Below are 5,531 nucleotides of genomic sequence, written 5' to 3' on the forward strand. Positions count from 1 at the left end.
GATTCAATTATGTCCCATCTTACAATACGTCATGTCTTATAACTCGTCCCGTCATATAATTCGTCTGTATTAAAAAATGTTCTAGAAATGTTGTCTTGTAAGATGTAAAAATGTTGTCTTGTATAACATAGAAATGAACCAAGCAAAACAAACACGCAAGAAGTGATGGTACTCATAAAATCAAAGGAATAATAAATCAAATCATACCATCAAAACCCAAAATTTTATCCAATGGAAATTTAATAAAATGATTTTTTATTTAATATAAAAAATATCAAAAGTAGGTTTTAATATTTAGTTGAGCAGCATTTTGGAAATTTTATTTCACCATTTTTCTGATCTTTAACAAGTTAAATGTTTTTGATTGAATATAAACAATCAGTGTCGAGATAGGCACACCAAAGAAAGAGACAGTGACTGCGGTTGTGGAACCAAAACACACAAGTGGTTTGATAATACACTACCTTCGGCGATTGCTGAACTCTATGCTTCAGTTGAAAACTTGGTGATTATTATCACTAATAGTTTCGCAAAGGTATACAATTTTTTCTTCTCTCTTTCTCTGCACATCATAAAACTTAAAGGAAAAAAGATTCCTACCTACACGAAGTATAGGAGAATGCATGGTCACACATGTCAAGTATACTATTGTATACTCAGATGCATGTGGCCATGCAATACATCTACTTCGTGTAGCTGAGTATACAATAGTATACTTGGCTTGTGTGACCATGCATTCTCCTATACTTGGTGTAGCTAGCCATCTTTTTTCCTAACTTAAAAGCGTTAAAAGTTTGTGTTTCTACTTTGAATAGAGAATTAAAGTCAGACTTAACTTTAATCATTCTTTTACATTCCTCATCAAATAGGCGAAAAACAAAATAAATTTATTCCTCTACAACAATTGATGTTGAACAATACGGAACAAAAATTTAACGATTATTTGTTTTTAATTTAAAATAAATATTAAATAGATTCTCTTACTAATATATGTATGTTGGTATCCAATCATATATAAATATTTATAGAAAAAACTTTCATGATATGCATTTTATGCTTAAAAATCTTAAAGTTTTATTTTAAAATTATATTGATGGCAAAATAAATTTAGTTTTAGTTTAAATTTAGATTAATATAGTTTTAGTTTATATTAAAAAGAAAGGAATATATTTTAATTACTTCTCTAAACTTATTATTAATTAATATTAATGGTTGAACATTTAAAATCAAATTGTTTGAATGTAAATTATATTCAACGGAAAACCCGTTTTTACTACCAGTGCGACAATAAGATTTTTTAAAAAGAGCTTAATAAATCAAATAGAGTAGTAAAAATGTGTGTTCATTTTTTCAAATGAGAAATGGGTTTTGATGGGGAGGAACTCAATGATGCAAAGTAATGTGAAAGGAAGAGAAGGTCAACTTTTTAGAAAACTTCAATCTTGTATACTATATATTATTGTTAATACCGGAGAACCAAAATTCCATATCACATTAAACGTAAGTCCAATAAAAAAACAAATTCGAGTAAGTGGAGAAGAAATTGAAGGTGGATCTTTTGGGTAATCATATTAGTGAGATTAACACTAAAGAGTATCGCTACTTGCGCATCGGTTTGCAAGCAATGGAAATCAATTTTGAGATCGCATTTTTTTTACGAGCTTTTCGTGTCTCATCATAAAAACTCTCATTCCTCATGGTCACTCATGTGCAGGGACTCTCCAAAAAAAAAAGTCATATCTTACTTTGGATACAGTATTTGGGAATTTCCACGATCTCTACGATCGTACATCTCTTGTTTCATAGTCGATAAGTTCGAGTAGTCAAAGGATCGGTGACTTTCCGGGAAGTGGTTGTCGGAACTATGTGAGTGAGGCCAGAACACAGGAAAATATCATGTGGTGATTTGTAGGGTCGGTAAACAAGACTTTAAGCCTCCTCAATGTAGCTAACCGGCCGTCGGATATTAATGGGCTCATGGGCCTAGTGAGAGGACGTGAGGCCCACTAAAAGAGGTGGGCTCATGGGCTGGTGGTGAACATGGGGCCCACTGGACAGATGGCGGTCGCCCCCTATTTCACGATAATGTCTTGAGATCCTTCCTAATCCTTATCCTCATTTTTATCCTTCTCCTAGAGAATATGATTTATATAGACACTTTGGCCTGGTAATACCTATCGAAAACATGGTAATTTTAGGCTACAAAGTTGTTTACATGGATAAAAGCAACTTAAATGATACAAAGTTGCATATATATTCATCTGAGACGGATTTGTGGAGTTTCAAAACCCATTTGAGGCTAGTATTATATACATGTAAAGCAGGAAAAATAAATGTTTAGTATCTGCTAAGTTCAATGAAGGAAAGCTTTGGATTCACAACAACTTGGAGCATGGTAGTAGCCATGGTAATATTTTGAGCTTTGTTAGAGAACTTAACCCATTTTAAGTTCTCTATGACATACACTATATATACCCCGTTCGTTCTCCGCATTGGCTATATTGGATTTCTTCCTAACAATCATGAGCAAAGGTGAGGAGATGTTTCCTTATTGATTCTTATTTATTTCTTAGTTATTGTTTTTTCTTTAGATGAAGATATATTGGTAACTTGATTTGGTATTGATGATTGTTAACGTTAAAAATGATATAAGAGTATAGGAATTCATACACTACATAACCCATAGAAATAATAGACTGAAATAAACCGAGGAGAAGAGAGCAAATAATAAAAAAAACTCATGAAACCTAATAACATGATGTTTATTTTGGTGAGAAAATTTTTATTATTTCAAACAAGATGAAGTATTTCGAATTCGGGTTGGTTTTGATACCGGGTGGACAGTTGTTTACATACATACTTGACGGTTTGATTCTGGTCTAATCATAATTTTTTTTCTAATCATAATTTTAAAATACAATAAAATTGATTAAATAAAGAAAGCAAAACAGAGCAATTTCAATGGATCAGCATGCATGGTTTCGTGTTTCTTTCTAATTCTTTATTTTGTGTAAAAATGAAATCTAACATTTGGTCTGTTCAAAATACTCCTTTTAACTATATTTAACATTTGGGAATAGGTTAGTTTGGGATATGATATATGAATTGCAAGTTTGGAATATTTAAATTTGAAAGTCTAGAACTGTACTGCTTAGGAATTATCTTAGAAGTTGAGAAAATTTTACCAAATCATCAAAAATATTTTTCTTGAAAAATTATTGTAATTTTTGTAAATAAATTGTTTTTATCATTAGTGTTGGCAACCGTTGCGATTAATGGAATAAAGACAAACAAAAGAAAAGAAAAAACACAACAAAATCTGACCGTTATGAGATTAATTTTAATTTTCTTATTCTTTTTAACTTCATAATGAATTTGTTTATATTCTCTCTCTCCCAACATTCATTCTTCCTTGAGAGAGAAATCAAAACTTCTTCTTCTTCCTTTTCTAAACCCTAAAACCAATAATATATACAGAGTCTCTGTGAACTCCGATGATGATATTGGAATAAAAGCAACCGGAGAGGAGACGATGATGATGCGTAACGGTAAGATTGGAAATTGAATGATAGATCAGAATCGATCCTCTCTTCTTCTTCTTCTTCTTCTTCGTCACTCTAAATACTGAATCTACTCACATAGACGCTTTCACCGGAGACTGACTACGACGGAATCCAAAAGTGAAGTGAAGGTATTCGTAATAATCCTCTGTTTTCTTGATTTGAAGTTGATATCTAATTGTAATAGACTTAGCGTATGAAGTGGTTTGGTTGGATTCACACAGGACAACCTCGTAGACTTACAGAACCGTGGTTAAGTAAGTAAGATTTGTCTCTCTTTAGTTTCCCTTCTTTATTAGTTTATGTAACTAGCCACATATGTGATCTTAGGTCTTCTGAAACAAGTGTATGAAAAATAGACCTGATCGAGTGAGAGGTATTCGTAATGGTCCTCTGTTTTCTTGATTTTGAATTTGATATTCTAGACTTTATTATTAATTATTAGGAATGATTTAATTAGAGATCATGATGTTTAGTGTCCTGTGTAATAGACTTGTTTTGGATACTGAAACGGGTAAGCGTAGGAAGTTGTTGGAGTTGCAGAACCTTGTTTATGTAAGCATTGTCTCTCTTTAACTTCTCTTGTTTATTAGTTTATGTAATGAGCTACAGATGTTCTCTTAGGTCTTCTGAAACAAGTGTTTGAAAAATAGACCTGATCTTAAGTTAGTTGTGATGAGTGTGTAACAACTCCTTAAATCTGAAAAGTTTCAGGAATATATTTTAGCGGTGGTTCTCTGATGAAAGGCTTCATCTAGTTGAGATCTTTTACACTCAGGAGCCTGAGAGGGGACTATCTTGAGGCTCCTATTAGGACTGTTGTTCAGATCCACACGTGTGAGCCACTTGGTGAAATCAAACCTTGCAAACTCAGTTCTGAGTGTTCTGACCTTGATGACCCTGCTCCTGAAACGCTGATGCGAGCCTTAGAAGTTTTGAATTACTTGATGATGAAGGTAACTTGGCAAAGACACGTGAAATAATGAGTGAGTTTCCCTTGGACCCAAAGATGTCGAAGATGCTCATAGTCAATCTTAAATTCAACTGCTCAAGCGAGATTGTCTCAGGTTCTCTCGGTTTCAGCCATGGTCTCAGGTGCGCCTTTACTTATTTATTTTTTAGTTATTGGTAGCTTTGGTTAGGTATGTAGTTAAGGGTAGTCTTAAACTTGCTACCAATTTCCATTATGCAACTAGTCTAATGTGCGTTATTAAAACTCATATTTTTTCTTTCATATGTATGATTATTGATTATCATTTAGAATTAAGTATTAGTGTTAGGTTACCATCAGCAGTCTCTGGTTTGGATTCTGCATATCGATAAGTATCGGTGTTCGTTGCAGTTTCTCAGTTATTCTCTCTCATAGCTAATGGTATCAGTCTCATCGCCTCTATGCATCTGCTGACCTCTTCCATAGAGCTCTTCTGTTGTATATACCAATTCTTTATCTAGTACCGAATTGTTTTATTCGGCTTAGACACTAGAGAGGCTCAGAAAGCAGCAGATGAAGCTGAAGCTAAGTTTGGACACATTGATGGAGATCACCTCACACTGTTGAACTAGCTGTTGTCTAACAGATGAAGATCCCAATTGGTGCTATGAAAACTTCATCAAACAACAGAGCGCGATGAAATCTGCAGACAATGTTAGACACAACTAGTTCAGTCCGGATAATGTCATCAACATAAGGAAGGCCATGCTTGCAGGTTATTTCACGCAAGTGGAAACTTAGAATGCACTGGCCATTACTTGATAGTCAATGCAACTAACCAACTAATTTAGTTTATATTGTTGTTTCCATTTAAACATTATTCTCTCATGGTTAAAAATTCTTGATTGGCAGGTGCTGGTTCATTTGTATCCAGCAAATTGCTTTGATCACAAACCTGAGTGAGTTCATCTACAACGAATTTGTTTTTGACTAGCCAGAACTTCATCAGAATTGTAACAAATATTCGCGGTGAATGGTAA

At 33.5% G+C, this 5,531-nt stretch overlaps 1 pseudogene; it reads left to right on the top strand.

Annotated features, from left to right (window-relative positions):
• Nucleotides 1-1,361: 1,361 nt before the first annotated feature.
• On the top strand, nucleotides 1,362-5,531 carry LOC17879928 (annotated as a pseudogene).

Source organism: Capsella rubella, unplaced genomic scaffold, assembly GCF_000375325.1.
Source record: "Capsella rubella cultivar Monte Gargano unplaced genomic scaffold, Caprub1_0 scaffold_7, whole genome shotgun sequence".
Lineage (NCBI taxonomy): Eukaryota > Viridiplantae > Streptophyta > Magnoliopsida > Brassicales > Brassicaceae > Capsella > Capsella rubella.